The following is a 17,462-nucleotide window of genomic DNA, read 5'->3' as shown; positions in this document are numbered from 1 at the left end:
AATATGTAGCAATATAATATCATGTATTACTTTTGGGTCATTGGTAGAGTCATATGTGTGATGTTTATGCATATGTGAGGAGTCATATTTTAGCCTTAAGGAAGCATTTTATATTCACAATCTATCATTATTGTATCCATGTAATAGGATTATGAAGCTTTGCACCTTCATTGCAATATTTCTGAGTCATAGTCCTTGGATCTTTTTGAGTAGCCTCCTACTTGTTACATGGAGGAAATTATGTGTTTCCTCTCACACTATATTGTTGATGATGGTCATCATATGCCTTGCATCTATTGTTGCTGATTATGATATGCTGCTACATGGGACGATGTTGTTGCCATTGTCTGCACTATGTTATTACTGATGGATGTCCTGTAAAACCTGCTTTATGATGGTGATCAGTTGTTTTGTTGTTGTTCCTGGTGATGTTGATGGAGAGAGTATTGTTGATGTTGATGCTTATGATATTGTTTCCTTGGTTAAGAGTGATGTTGATGTGGATGGAGTTGCTGGTTATTTTTGTTGTTGTTTCTTATGATGTGTTGCTACTAATGGTTATGTTATTGTTTAGGAGGATGTTTCTGCTACTTACACTATACTGATGGATATGTTTTGTTGTTGCTGTTTGAGCTGGCTTGACAATGTTTTTCATAGAGATGGAGTTATTTGTTGAGTTTGTTGCTAGTATAGATCTGTTTTGTTGCTACTGCCATGATATCGAGATTTTGTTGTTGATGTAGTTAGAACTATTGATTGGGTTTGTTTCTTGACTACATATTTTGTTACTACTACTTCAGATGAAGGTTGAGATTGTTGTTGTTGCTTCAGGATAAAGTGAGTTATTGTTGCTGCCTTTGGTCATGCATTCATAGAGGAGTGAGAGTGTTGTTGTTTGATCAACTATGTAGCCCTTTGTTGTTTTAGTAGAGTGTTGATGGCTTGACTTTTTCCCTTTGCCACTGATGTTGAATGGGGAGAAAGTGAGGAGTTTTAGTTTTGATCAGTTCTTCAGAGGTTGTTTGGATGGTTCAACTAGGGTTTCCATCAATGGAAAAAGGGGGTATTGTTGGCATTAATGTTGTGATGTAGTGTTGATGGTTGACATTGATGTCAACCTGATAGCATTAGCTTTTGGTACCATGTGATGCATAGGTACTTGGTTTGTGCATTGGTTGCAAACCTTAGTTTAGTTGTTTCAGATGGTAGTCTAGGTATTTGGCCTGTATGTTGATGCATTAGCATGATGAGGAGCTGCTACACCTAGTTGATAGTGATGGAGATTGTCAAGTAATGTTTATGTTACTTGGTGTGTGTGTGTGTGGATGTTTTTGAACGTTTTTGGTGGGTGTCATGATGTTAGACATTCATGGGAAATGATGTTTCAGTGTACCAAGTATCCTCTTGAAGCAGGGATGCAAAATTCTTAATAAATATTAGCTTTGAAAGGCATACATTGCTTTTGTGAAGGAAAGTAGCATGCATACATTAGCCTTGTGAAGGAAAAGAGTGTATGCATCATGGAGGCAATTTTCCTCACATTGCTCAAGCTTGTTAGCTATGTTTTGGTTTTTTCGGAAGTGTTTTTTCAGGATTTTCAATGTAAAGGTTAGAAAAGGTTGAGGAACCTCTAGAAGTTGATAAAAGTTGAAAATATCAAAAGGCTAGTGGAGTAAGTGTTTTTATTTGGTCAAGATGTCTATCTTAATCAAATCTGAAGTATGTGAAAAGGTTTTGGGTGAGATCCATCATCTGAAGAATTTATTGATTTAACTATTTCCAGAAATTACAAATATGAGAAGAAAAGTTGCTCATTTGTTTTTGGTTCTCTTGTGTGAGAAAATTGTCATAGTGTTTTGGAGAGCTAGTGGTGAGGAATGTGAATTTGTTGTAGCAGAGTGTGCATGGTGGTATAGATGTAGTAGAGACAGAAGTATGCATGGCTGAAGACTATTTTTATGCAGAAGAAAAGTGATAGGGTTACAAAGGAGTTTAGTAATGAATTTTTGATTGCAAGGGAAATTTGTTTATTTGAGTTTATATGTGTCGTTGATATGATTGTGTATATTGGCTACAATAGTGTCTCATGTTTTTATATGGTAGTTATATATTGCATCATTGAGTTTTTGTATCTAGTTTGTTTGTAGAAAATTTATTAAGGATATGTGAGTTGAGGATGATGTATGAAAGTGAAAGATGGCTATGATTTGAGTGTGATTCAATGATTGATGCTTTGTATTGAAAGTTTTAATTATGTGGTATGAATTTATTTATGTTGTAATTTTCATGTTGAGCATCTCAAGGGTTTCAGTTTGAAAATGCATGAAAGGTGAATCACATAGAGAAGTGGGGTGGGTGCTTCGACAAAACAAGTATTGAGAAGATATTTCCTCACTAGTCCAATTGGAGTTGGGAAAGGTTTGATGGTCGTGGAAGATTCCAACAGATGGTGATTCGTAGAGTCGTGAGATGGAGCTCAAAGTTCCTTTCAGATAGTTGCTATATGTTACTCTCTATGTAATGATTTTCTTAACAGATAATAAAACATATTGAGCAACACAACAACAAAAAGGGTGATTTTTGACCTGGAGGGGGTTTTCCACCAGATATCCTATGTTCCTATGTGATGTGATTATTTGTGTCTCATTGTGCATGTTTATTTGATATGTTATGGTTCTCATTTGTTGATTCTAGTTGAAGTTGCGTGTTTAGACATATTGCTTATTTGTTAAGTAATGAATGATTAATATATTGGAGAAAGAATTGTAAATTGTGTAAGTTCTCACACTATTTATGAAGCCCCCCCCACCCCTCTCAGTAGTGATCCTAGTTCCAACACAGTTGAGACCTACAGTTTGAATTTTTAGTTAATCGAAGAATTCACCAGTTGACCTTAGAGTTCGACAATTGATAGTAGAGAGGGACAATTAATCATAGGATTTTGAATCAGGGTTTTAGATTATTAGCATTGTTGGGTTCATCTCATGGATATTTTTTAGTTGATTTTTTTGGATAGGTTTATGGTTGAAGATGTGGATCATTGTACCTTTTGTTTTTGGTTTTGTTTTGTTTTGTTTTTTCGTTTTTGTTTTGTTTTTTGTTTTTGTTTTTGTTTGTTTGTTTTTTTGTTTGTTTGTTTTGTTTGTTTTGTTTTTGTTTTTCTAGAATCATTCGAAGAATCCTTTCAAATGGTTTTTCCCGTAGTTGGTTTTTCTCTAGTCTCTGACCAATCATGGTGTCTCTATGTGTGAATGATTTTCTTCTCTTATTACTTTATGTTCAACTGCGTTGATGATGATATGATTCTTGATATATAGTTGCATATGTTGCTAAATAATGTGGTAAATCTGAATAATGTCATGATGTTGTAGGGTGAAATTAATATGCTAATAATGAAATGCAATTATCAAAGTAAAGAAAAATATAATCCGAAGAAAAAATCAACATAAAGTTCCTTTCTCACTAAGAGGGATTGTTGAAAAAATGTAGATCAAGTAAGAAATTGTTGCATAGGTTCAATGTAAATATGTAGGAAGTGGTTCAAGGCATTACTTTGTTAACCACCTTAGAATGATGATCATTAATTCTATCTTGTAATTTCACTTGAAAAACAACTAAAAATAAAAGTGGGCATCTAATGTTTTGAAGCCAACTAGTCTTAATAGTATAAATAAAAGGTCCTCAAAGTTCTAGAGCATTAATAAATTATATTAATATTTAGTCTTCTCCACACACCTCATGATTGAAATGGGTAGAAACTAGGTTTGAGAAGATTAGTTTCTAGGATTGATGAGATTAGTTATCATTTCTCAAAGCATAAATAGGACAAGACAGGAGAGATATCACACATGGGAATAAAGAAAGAGATCTAAAAGAAGGAAGAGTGCATCCAAAATATAAGAAGAGGAGATATGCTCAGAAGACTAGAAAGTATAATAGGTAGTATAGTTTGTACTACCAATGTAATTTTATTTTCTTCACGAACAATACATATATGTTTATAATTGGTCATACAACTTCATATATAGAGATAAATTTTATTAATCTATATTGGCTCATTATATAAATTTTCATCCATATTGATACTTCTAGAGTGGAAAAATTGGAGGAATCAAGTTATGGGAGCAGTTTTAGTAGCGGGGCCTAGTTTAGAGAATTGGGGCCTAAAACTTTCCAAGGATGATTTGATGTATTAAATGACATTTTTTAGGGTTAAAAAATTTATTATCAAGAGATTCATCTCATGATTCTATTCTACACATATGGACTTTTCCAATGGTCCAAGAAATATGTCATTCAAAGTTCAAATGCAAAAGTTGTGCCTCTTAGAAATTGACGTCTAGTGATTGACCACCATAATTTGAGACAATGCCATGTCAACCCCTGTTGCTCATGCAAAGTGGGCTAACCATGTGGAAAATATGAAGAATATTATAGAAGGTTGAATTTTTAACTCATATTAAGGGTTGAATGGGTCAAATCTAACCCTTGGTTGGCTATCATGTTATGTTATAACCATGCCACTGGGAGAAAAAGGGTTTCCATTCTATTTAAGTGCATTTTCCCCATACTATTTACCTCCTAGGAATGTTCTGGAGAATGATATTTCTAGTAGGTGGAACCTTCTAGTAACTCTTCTTACATTTATTTCATTCACACTACTACATGGGACCTATTTACTAGAGATGGGATGCATACTTATAAATAGATAGCATAATATTTATCTACTTATGGGATCTAGGGGATTAGGACCCTAACATGCCCCCCCTAAAAAAGTATCATTTTCCTCAAGGTTAGAGGTGAGGGCCCTTCTTGAAGAATCTCTATCAATCCCCATGTGGAATCCTTGGGTTGTGTATCCTTCCATTGTATTAGGTAATTATGGATAGTGCCTTGGTAGAGACAATTCTCTCATTTTCCAAGGATGGCCTTAGGTTGCAACCAACTGAAACCTTCTTCATGTCCAATTTGGGTATATCAACTTGAACATGGCAATGATATCCAATCACTTTATTTAATTAAGAAACATGAAATATGGATATATTTTAGAGTGGCTCATTTTTTCTAGATTTTAATCCTTTGGCCCAATATTCCCGGGGACCTTATAGGGCCAATAAAACTTTATACAAATATTTTGGTGGTGGTTATGTTTGAAGGAAGTTTTCTTATAAGGCTACAAATGAAGGAACAACTATTTTTCTTCTTGAAAATGGATTTTATGTTATACATCTTATTTCTAATCATTATGGTAAGGAATATGAATCATCATCATGGGTACAAGAGACCTTGGATGACAAGTCCAATAGTCATAAACAATGTATTTATATGTGTATCATTTTAATGAAAAATATATTCACACTTATCTTTCACAGTTGTGCTATAGTCTGATAATGGTATTAGAGGAAGGGTCGTAATTTAATTCCAATATTATCACTAGTTAAAACTTCCCTTTGCTATTATAACCTTTGACATTCTATGCTTTTATCTATCTATACATCATATCTATTTTCTCCTATGTCAAATCTTACCATAATCATAATCTAGGTTTGAATTTTCATTCATTCCTAGAGGCATTATGTACATGGAAAATTGTGTTGATTGAAGGAGATTCTTCAAATTATATAAAGCATAGAAAAGTGGTTTATGCTTGATGCAATGCTAATGGTAGCAGTGCATCAATCAAGGATGTAATTTTAAGGCCTTGGACAAGGGGTTTTTAAGAGGAAAAAGGTCATCAAAGATGATGACATTATGATAATGCTATTTTTTAAACATCATCATGGAGGATACCCTTCAAATGCATACTTTGAAAAACTTTATATTTTTTAATGTTGTAATGAACCTGTCAAAGTTGGGAAATTTTTACATCCATGTGACCCATGCCTTTAGAGAGAACCCCTCAAGTTTTCGTTCTAGATTTAGGTTTTCTTGGCATCCTTTGTGGGATCTAAATCAAATGTCTACTCTCAACTCATGCCATATATATTCCTATTCTCCTCTACTCTATAGAATTCTCTTTCTCTTGATGTCTATGGCATGTCACCTTTTGGGGCACTCTAGATTGAATATCAGAGACTTGTTCTTTGGTTTGGACTTTGTAAGTGGGTCGTACCTAGGTGGATTTTCAATTATTTATTATTCCAAAGGAATCCTTTTGATATGATGTTGTTAGCACTTCCAAAGACATGGTGTCTTATGCTTGTATCCTTGGTTGTAATGATGTCATAATTCAACACTGAGGATGTCTTCCTTCTTCACTCTATAATTTATCAGATCTTTTGGTTGAATCTTGTAAATAATTTGTTATGGTAGAAATACCAATCTTAAAGAAGGGTTTCTAGTTTCATATTATGAGGAGTTATGTGACCTTAATGACCCCACAACCTGGAATATCTGGAATTATTTTTTTAGAGACCTGCTAATAGATACTGGTCATTTTCTTGTTCATGTCAATCTTGAGTTCTTAAAATTTGATATTCCTGCCATAGTTAGACAATGTTCTTGCTACTATGGATGATATATTTTAACATTTTGCTTTTCTTATTATATTTTAGTGTGCATTCCTGAATTATTTTGAATGCATTAATGGCCAATGATTAGTTTTTAGCTATACACAATCTTTCATGAGTTGATTTTGAAAATATAGCTTATTAAGCATAAGTTTGTTGCATATTCAATTCTTAGCATTGTTAACATGCAAGTTCACCTATACTTTTTAAATTTGAATTGTAAGCAAGTGAATTTTTAGTAGAAATTGACACCCTGATTGAGTTGGCCACATGGAGGATTGGAGTTTTTGATATTCATCCTTGTGATAATTGTGGAAATATTTTCATCTTCTCACCTTGTATTTGGTTGGGGGAATAATATTGAACGTGAATAAGTGATCCTAAACCATAGCTAAAACTAGATTCTTGATCCAGATTTAGAGATGGAGCTATAAACAAAGTGATGATAATGAATCAATTTGTGGTCTTTTTAGAACCACCATTTAATATATGAATTATAGCTTTTGTTGTGTTTTCTAGACATTAGTTCGTAGTCATCTTAAAATTTCCATTTGAGTACTTCTAATCAGTAGAAGATGTAAATTTCTAGCCAATTTTTCTAAAAACATTGTTGAGCCCTAGAGTTGAGTTCTGGAGTTGGTGGTTACCCTTAAGAAACCATTTGGTATATCAATGATAGATTCTATTAGAAAACAATTTTTTGTCATATTCAAACCACCCTTTGAGAGAACCTACAATCAACAGAAGATATCAACTTTTATCTGTACTAGGAAATGTTTCAACACCTTCTAAACCTTAGAGTTAATTTCCAAATTCGATGGTTAGCCCTAAACCACCATTTAGTAGAATACTTTGACTTCTACTAGCCATTTTGTTTTGGGAAACCTAAAAACCACAAAATTTAGAAATCATGTTGAGCCATCAACATTTTTCCACTTCTATATTTCGGCTCTCTACATAGATTCACATACATCCCTTTGATTTAAGGAGGAGAATGTTAGGCACCTAATCCATTAGGGTTATGGTAATGAATATGAACAATCATCTTGATTCCAAGATACTTTGGAAGATGAGTCCAATGATCACAAAAAATGCATTTATATGTGTATCATTTTAATGAAAAATGCATTCATGCTTTCCTTTCACACTAACATGTAGTCCAATAGTTTGGAGATGTTCATAAGCATGTTGCTTCTTGATATTTTGATCCATGAAAATATTATCTTTGTGAGTGTGAAGAATGTCAACTGAATATGTGAGGGTTGTTGGATCCTCATATTATTTGAATATTATTGACTATGTCCATGTTCAGATTTTTAGATCCATTTTTCATGGGCAGTTACAATAGTATGTGTTGAAAATGTAGCTAGTTTCAGTCTTCATAATTGTTGTGCTCATTTCAATATGTATCCTATGTAACAAACAAGAAAGGAAAAGAAAATTTATTATTATTATAGAATGCGTTTCATGCTCATTATTAATGGTCTTGTAGGTAAAAGCATGTTCTTTGTACTTATAGGGTTTGTTAAGTTTAAGGATTTATTGTCGTGATTCAAAGAAGTCAATATCATGTTTATAAGACCCTTCCTAGCAATTTGTAATTGTAAAAAAGAATTATTTTTTAGTCTATATAGTCTTACAATCTCCAAGAATACAAGTCCTCCCTAGAATCCTCAAGTCGACCTAAAGGAAGGGATTTGGCCCCTTGAGAAGGTTATATAAAGAGTAGTTTAACTTCATTTGGACACACACACACACACAAAAGTTTGATATCCAAAGAAAGAGTTTGATCTATAGCTGGGTAGCTGCAAGAAGAAGAGAGAAGGTCAAGAATAAGGAAGAAGGATGAAATTTCTTGGTTTTTGGAATCTATCTCTCTCAAACGTGTGAAACTCTAGGGTTTCTGGGTTGCAGAAGGAATCCAAAATTGTAAGTATAATTTTTCAGTAGGATGAAGTGCATAAAATTGTGGCTAGGAGGAAGGAAAATTTTTCTAGACCTCGCTAAACTTAGGAAGAGTTGTCTTGCTCTTGGTGTTGAAAAAAAATATAGCAAGAAAGGCTCAATTTGACTTTAGCCTTCATCAAATTGATAAATCAAATTTCCACATTAGTAGGACAACTTGGAGGTAGTTAACTAGTGTGACATGGATCTTGTCACTTAGTTAGCTCAGTAAATTAGAGTTAGAGGGCTTGTAGTTCAGTTATGCATGTGTGATTGCTAAATTTTAGTAATCTAGTTCAGTTAATTTTAGTTGTATTTAGTTAACTAGCCTCTAACGATTGTTAGAGCTAGTTGAAGGTCAGTTGTGCACTGGGACAATAGTAAAAATTAGATATCTGTTATTCAACTGATCATTCAACCTAAAGTGGCTAGTGCATGTAGAGAATTCGAGTTCCTTAGCTAAAGTGGAGATAACAAGGAAATGTAGCAAGTAGTTGTAAACTAGTTTGAGTGTACAGGTGTTGCATATAGTTAGATGATTAATACTTGGGAATTGCACAATCAATTGGAGAAAAAATCCTAAAAAATAGGGGCAAATTTCCTCAAGAAATACGCAAGGAAATATGAGGCTAGGTGAGTTTATATTTGGCTAAGTGTTGGCTAGAGTTGTTCATTGAGCAAAGAGAACAATTATTATTTTGCAGGTTGAGCTTAGAACTGGAGCTAGAAATTGTAATAGATTCTCTATTCATTTAATTAATGCAAAGAGGCTTGATGGGTTTTTTTCTAGTTAGGTTCCCCTAGAAATCACTGTGTATTTGTGGTTTTTCTTATACATGTCTATGGATGTTGTTCTAAATTGTAAATTTCATTCTGTAGATCAATAGAGTAGAATTGTGTCTCACGATTTTAGATTAAATTTCTTGAGAAATTGAAATTATATCAAATTTATACATGGTATTAGAGCCTCCTAATTCACATTAGAACCATTAGTTTGAACTTGTATCTCAAGAATTTCAAATTTGCAGCCTTCTTGCAACATTTTTTCTTTAGGATCAGGAGGATGTCTTTCAATAGACTGAGATTGGAGTATGCCCTGGAGGGTAGCTCAAATTTCATAGCCTAGAAGGATCAAATGGAAGAAATGCTCGATGACATTGGTGTGTTGTAATATGTTAAAACTAAAATTGCAAAGCCTCCATAGTCGAATGCACAACAATTATCCCAATGGAATAAGGATGTTGCAAAAACTAGGAGAAATCTTCTGGAAGGTGTGAGAGACCATGTGGTCTCAAATATCCATGGAAAAGAGACACCATTTTCTATGTGGAAGACATTGATTTAGCTATTTGAAAATAGCAGTGACCATAGAAAATTGGACTTGAAAGACAAATTTGAAACATTAAGATGCAAAAGAATGATATTATTCCATAGAATCTCTCTAGATTTACACAAGTTCGGGATGAGCTTGGAGGGGTTGGTGTAAATGTTGCAAAAGATGACCTAGTGAGCATAGATCTTCTAGGCCTTCCAAAATCCTAGCACAACTATGAGGACTCTCTGAATGGAAAGGAAAATTCACTGAATTGCGAAAGGTTGTGGTCTGATTTGGTACAAGAAGAGTTCAGGATAAATAATTGGGATGGAACATCATCCAAAGTTGAGGATGAAGATAATTTTGCATTGGTTGGAAAGGGGAAGAAAGGAAAAGGGAAGAAGACCCATAGAAAACCCCAAGTCTAGCCAAAATAATGGAAATAAGAAAGACATGAGAAAGATAAAATGCTTCCACTTCCACGAGTTTAGGAACTATACAAAAAAATGTTTGCACAAGAAGTCTACCAAGAATCCTTCACGAGGAGTAGAAGGTGAAGCACTGACTTCAAAATTTGAGTTAGATTTCACCCTAATAGCATGCATGGCCAACACTATTACGGGGAGTGTGTGGTGCCTTGATTCTGGTGCCTCATTCCATATGACAGGGTGTAAGGATTTTTTCAATAGCTTGGAGGAGAAGGATCTCCATATCCATATTGAAATGTGGAATGATGGGAGGTACAATGTTACATGAATTGGTATTTTCACCTTTGAGAGGGAGAAAACCTCTCCTCTTCATCTCAAAGATGTTATGTTTGTACCTAGGCTAAAGAAGAACCTGATCTCTATAGCAGTATTGGAGGATCATGGTTATGATTTTATTTCCCGTAAAGGAAATCCTTTCTAAGGCATATAACTACCAGGAAAGTGAAACAAATCGAGGTTAGAGTGAAGAACCTATACAAAATTTAGGTAGTAGATTGCACTGCATTAAGCAGTAAGGTTGAAAAAGTGCAGTCACGATGTTGGAGAACTTTGGCACATGAGATTGGGTCATCTACACCATGGTTCCTTACAATTCATGCAAAAAATTACCACCGGTCTCCCTAAAGCCTCCCTTGACTAGCATGATGTCTGCAGGGGTTGAACATTGGAAAAAGATGTGAAATCTAATTTTCATGACCAATAAATCAGAGCATATGCAATCTTGGAGCGATTCTACTTTGATATTTTTTGACCCTTTTCTATAGCCTCCATAGCAAGACATAAGTACTATGTTATTTTTATTGATGATTTATCTAGAAAATGTTGGATCTTCTTCATGCAGAAGAAGGATGAAGTTTTCTCAAATTTTTTTGAGTTCAAGGCATTAGTTGAGAAGGAAATTGGGAAGAAGGTGAAGACTCTTAGGAGCGAAAATGTAGGTGAATTTGTTTTGAATGCCTTCAAGGATTTCTATGCGAAAGAAGGTATTTGAAGAGAAATGATAGCACCCCATAACCCACAACAGAATGGGGTAACTGAGAGGAAGAAGAAGAGCATATTGGGAAAAACAAATGCCATGTTGCATGATCAGGGGCTACCATTACATCTATGGGAAAAAGCATGCAACACCACAGTCTACTTGTAGAACTAGAGTCCTCATAGAATACTTGGTATGATCACATTAGAGGAAGTTTTCTCTGGGATAAATCTTGATGTGTCTCATTTCATAAGTTTTTGAGCTTCAATATATTTCCATGTCTCTAAGGATTAGAGGAAGAAACTTGAGCCTAAAAAAGAGTTAGGAGTTTTTGTAGGATACATTGAAACTCCACACAATTATCAGGTGTATTTACCTTCACTGAGGATGATAGTTGTAAGGAGAAATGTCAAGTTTGTTGAGAAAAAGGCTATGAGATTCTCTCTAGAATCAGAGATGAGTATCTCACTAGAGTAGGAGCTTCTAGTTCCAAAAGAGGAACCTCAGGATGAAATTTATGAAGTTGTGGAGTAGTCACATGTAGGGGAGCAGACGTGAGGTAGAGTGGAGGCACCCACTCAACCAGAATCTTCCAGAAAGGGGAGAAAGATAAAAAGAGAAGTTGATAGATTGTTGGAGGATGCACGGGATAATGCGGGATCCCCCACATCACAACGTAGGCATAGGAGGTCACCTGATAGGTACACTGGTTACATGGCTCTCACGACATAGCTCATTGAGACATAGCCTTATTTATTTGAGGAAGAAATTCATCAATCAGTTTAGGTTGATGCCATGGTGGAAGAATACTAATCCATTATGAAGTTTAGTGTATGGGAGGTGGTGTCAAGGCCAGAAGAGAAATGAGTGGTTGGTTCGAGATGGATCTACAAGGTGAAGCATGTAGCGAATGAGATCATTGAGAAGTATTAGGCCAAATTTGTGGCCAAAGTATTCCCTTAGATCGAGGGAGTGGAATATGAGGAAAATTTTGATCCAGTTGCAAGATATTCCTCAATTAGATCCATTCTAGTATTCACTGCATAGATGGGGTGGAAATCCACTAGATGGATGTGAAAACCACCTTTATCAATGGTGTTGTTGAGGAGGAAATTTACATCGAGTATCCAAAAGGATTTGTGACACATCATCGAGAGTTGCATGTGTGTAGACTCAAGAGAGCATTGTATGGTCTCAAACAGGCGCCCTGTGCATGGTACACTCAGATTGACAATTATCTCACTGGATTGGGTTTCACCAAAAGTGAAGAAGATGTGAACCTCTATCACATTGTGGTAAATGGTAAATTACTTATTATTATTTTGTATGTCAATGATTTAATATTGATTGGTGATGAGGAACTGATCCACTCTTGCAACTTGGATCTTTCAAGGGAATTTGAGATGAAAGACATGGGTCTCATGCATTACTTCCTCATGCTGGAAGTATTGAAAGGTGATAGTGAATTGTTTGTGTCTCAAGGCAAGTATGATACCGAGATACTTCAAATATTTCACATGGAGAATTGTAAGCCCATGGACACATCTTTAGCTACAAACTAGAGGAAGGAGTATGCTTCTTTAGGTGAAGAAGTTGATGCTACCATTTACATAAAGCTTGTGGGTTCATTGATGTATCTTGTGAACACACAACCCGACATATGCTATGTATTCAACCAAATTATCCAAGCTAAGGTGAGGCCTACAAAATTATATTGGAAGGAAGAAAATCATGTGTTATGATACCTCATAGGTACTACCTAGTATGGATTATGGTATAGATGGACAAAGGGAGTGAAGATGCAAGGTTTCAATGATGCACATTGGGCAGGAAGTCCATCCAACATGAAAAGTACATTAGGTGTTATCTTCAATGTTGGGTCCGCATCTATTTTCTGGTACTGCAGGAAGCAGAGGTCTGTGGCACTCATCTCAGTAGAGGTTGAATACAAGGATGCAAGTCAAGAAGCATGTGAAGACAAATGGATGAGGAAAATACTTGTGGGACTATTCAGTTGGGAGATGGACCTGACAATGATATATTATGATTATCAAAGTTACAATAAGCGCTCTAAGAATCTTGTATTTCATGATAGGTCTAAGAACATTGATATCCAGTATCATCATTTGTGGGACTTTGTGCAGAGGATAATTATGTTGCTATAGTACATTCCAACTGAGGGGCAAGATGCTGGCATCTTGAAAAAGGAATTTTCAAGAGGTAAATTCGAATTCCATAGGTGCAGGATAGGGGTGGTGGAAAATCCCTTTCTTTCTAAGAGGGAGTGTTGAAAAAAGATGTAGCAAGAAAGGGTCAATTTGACTTTAGCCTTAGTGAAATTGAGTAAATCAAATCTCCACATCAGTAGGAAAATTTGGAGGTAGTTAAATAGTGTGACATGGATCACGTCACTTAGTTAGCTTAGTAAATTCGAGTGAGAGGGCTTGGAGTTTAGTTATGCATGCATGATTGCTAAATTTTAGTAATCCAGTTCAATTATGTTTAGTTGTATTCAATTAACTAACCTCTAACTATTGCTAGAGTTAGTTGAAGGTCAGTTTTGTAGTAGGACAATAGCCTAAGTCAAAGATTTATTAGCTAACTAATCAATTTGCCTAAAATAGCTAGTGCATGCAAAGAATTTGAGTTCCTTAGCTGAAGTGGAGATGGCAGGGCAATGCAACAAGTAGTTGTAAACTAGTTTGAGTGTACAATTGTTACATGCAGTTAGATGATCAATCCTTGGGAATTGTGCAATAAATTGGAGGAAAATTCCTAATAAATAGGGGCTAATTTCCTCAGGAATTGTGCAAGGAAATAAGAGGCTAGGTGAGCTGATATTTGGCTAAGTGTTGGCTAGAGTTATTCATTGAGTAGAGAGAATAGTTCTTCTTTTCCAGGTTGAGCTCAGAGCTAGAGCTATAAATTGTAATAGATTCTCTATTCAGTTGATTAATGCAAAGAGGATTGAAGGTTTTTTCCCAATTGGGTTCCCCTAGAAATTACTGTGTATTTGTGGTTTTTATTATTGCATGTATATGCATGTTCTAAATTGTGAATTTCATTCCATAGATCAGTAGAGTAGAGTTGTGTCTCATGATTTTAGATTAAATTTCTTGAGAAATTGAAATTCTATCAAATTTATACACTTGGAAGGTCCCAAAAGGAGGTTGTATTAGGGTTTCTTCAGAAGCTGCAAGGTTGAAGTTGCAAGTTGAGTAGTAGTGTTGTAGTTGGTAGGTCGAAGTTGCAGTGTGTAGCAGTTTGGTGTAGATTCAAGAAGGACTTGAGGAAGGGATGACTTGGTGCTGGGAGAGTGACTTGGTCCAAGGATTGGGTCTTTGTATCTCATTTGAAGTAGATTACAAGAAGAGAAGAGCTTCTGGGTTTTCCCCTTGGAGGGGATTTGCCCTAGCCAAGAGCCTACATTTGTGTCCTCATTTTTTTGTTATTGTTTCTTGATATTGTTTGATGAAAATATCTAACTAAAGGAATATAAAGGAGATAACTAAGATTCACAAGAAAGTATCAAGTTCAAAGAAAATAAGTTTAAAAATCCACCACTTTACATTTTCTAACAGTATGGTCCCATGGTTATTGGTTTGGATCACATCTACAACTATTTGCAGATGATCCCTTAGATTAGTCTATCATTGTAGGATCATGGAGATAATTTTTTCTATAGTGCAATGGTATCTTTAAACACCACCACTTTTCTTGGATTCACTCTTTTCCTCTATAGTTACTTTCCTATCCCAACATGGTATTAGTTTTGTTGGGTTCATGATCCAAGGTTTCACAAGGAAATGCAAATGAAGTGAGATACTTGTGAAGTTGTTATGGATTGATCTCGATTGAGGCTTATAATATAGTTCTATCGAGAAAAGAACACATCAGTGCTTTGGTTTGGTAATATGTTCATTTATTTGATCAAGTTTTATAAATGTGGCATGTAGAATGGTTTCTTAGAAAATTAGATGATCATCATAGATTATTGAGGTGTGAAAACCCTTCTTTTTTCTATGCATTTTGGGTATCATCTAGAAACCTTAATTTCACACATAGTGTTTGGGTCACTTGATGTGAGACTATTTAACGCATGGAGGAATATATACACCACTAAAATATCACTTGGAGTGAACTAAATATCTCGCGTTATGGATACATTAACTAATCCACTAGTGGATCATGTCAATAGACTTTAACACATAAAAATTTGAACCCACCTCAACCAAGATTTCATGTTTTAGCACCAATTAGACTGAGGAAGATTCACCAACCATTGAGGTTGATTTAACCAAATTAGGAATATATTTTGGCCAATTAAGGAAGATTGATTGAATGAATTAGGAATATTTAACTAATCAAGGAAGATTCATTGAATGATTGAGGAAGATATGTCGACCAACTGAGAAATATTTTACCAAATGAGGAAGATTTGATTGATTGGTGTTTTTGACCTGATTTCTTTTAAACCTATGAAATTTATTTAACCACATGCATATAGTAAGAAATTATCTAGAGAATGAATTTATGGGTTTCTCAAAGTGTAGTGACCCATTTTTTATGACGATATTAAGCCTCAATTATATGTTTGAGTTTATGCTTGATTATCCACTCATTCCGAGTTGATAGGTGGCTCAAATGAATCCAATTTCAATAGAATTTGACTTATATAAATCAATTGATTTTTATAGCCATCGATTGTGATTAAATAAGTGAAATACCTAAATATTTCAGCCTATCATATAAGCACACTCATTGTGGAATCATTACTATGATGAGTATGTAAATGACTAACGACATCTCTAGAGATGAGTAGAAGATTGCAAGAACTCCATGGAAAGAATGTTGTTGATCAACTCCATAATAAGATCACTACCTTGCAGTATATTATTTCCCTATTACAAATAGAGTGCAGAACTAATAAATTTGTTGAATACTAAAGCTATCATGTTCCAAATTATTAGAGATAAGAAATTCCAAAGGGTTGGTGTCTTAGGGAGAACCATGGAAAGCATTTTATAGAATCATGTAGATGAATTTGAGGAAAAGAAATTTTTTATTAAGGATATGGAGGAGTAAGTTAAATCTGCATCCCACTTAGAGAATGTTTTGTTGCAGGAGGAAATTTATAATCTAGAAGAGACCAACTCCCAATTGTCTAATAAGTTTTCCTATCCATAGGCCTCTATCGATGAGCTTCATGTAGAATCTATTCATCTTCGAGAAGATAATAAGGATTGTTTGATAAGTATTAATATTTTAAGGAAGAAGATGGCTACTTGTTTCCACAACTAATTGAAAATGATGAAACTGTTAAGGACTTATACAATTGAAAATAGAACCTTGAGCTAGAATCCAATCGATTATAAACTATTATTACTATTCAACTACCAAAGTCATGTATTGATATTTGATGTATCATAGTTGATGGAAATAAAATAAATATTGAGGTTTATATTCCTCTATTAGATGCTAATATTTTTTCTCCTAAATTTGCAAACTTCATTAAAAGTATCAAGTCCCAATTCATGAGCAAAATGGGCTATACCAGAGGAAGGATTGGGAATAATGGATGTAGTATTGCTATTCCTATTTCCCCTAAAGTGAAAAATTCTAGAATAGGTCTTACATATGATGTCTTTGCTATCTCACTACGTACCCATGGTCTTATTGAGTGCAAAATAGTGTCCTTTGTTGCAAGTAGAATTTACACTAAGTTGTTGCAAGAAAAACCCCTTGATAACCATGTTGAGTATATTGATGAGATGGGTACTAATGTCATTGCAAATGACAATGTTGATACACTAGGATTTGAACTTGGAGAATATAAACCTAATCCATATAATCACTCTCACAATAACTAGAGTAATTTACCCAAGAATCAAATTTTTGGTAACTATGCATTTAGATTATTGCAAAAATGATGTGAAAGGTTGAATTGTGGACCAATGCTGACTATTAGGATCATTTCTCGTTGGATTGATGGATGGTCGTGGAATAATTTGAAATGGATTTTGTCAAATTCATCTCATTGTGTATCATTGGTTATATATTCATACAAAATTCCACTAAATTATTGATTGAGATGGTCACCTAAGGATTGACTAAGAATGACAATTGAATGGAATGTTTGATTGGTGACTAGGTTTTTTTGAGTTATTCATTGTTTGAGTTTTGATTTCTACCACTAAGTTTTTTTAAGGGGGGGATGTTTAATGATGATC

This window comes from Pinus tabuliformis, chromosome 5_1, assembly GCF_031772625.1.
Source record: "Pinus tabuliformis cultivar Carrire ecotype Pingquan chromosome 5_1, CPIR1, whole genome shotgun sequence".
Lineage (NCBI taxonomy): Eukaryota > Viridiplantae > Streptophyta > Pinopsida > Pinales > Pinaceae > Pinus > Pinus tabuliformis.
The sequence above is the reverse complement of the archived record's forward strand: the minus strand, read 5'-3'. Positions refer to the sequence as shown.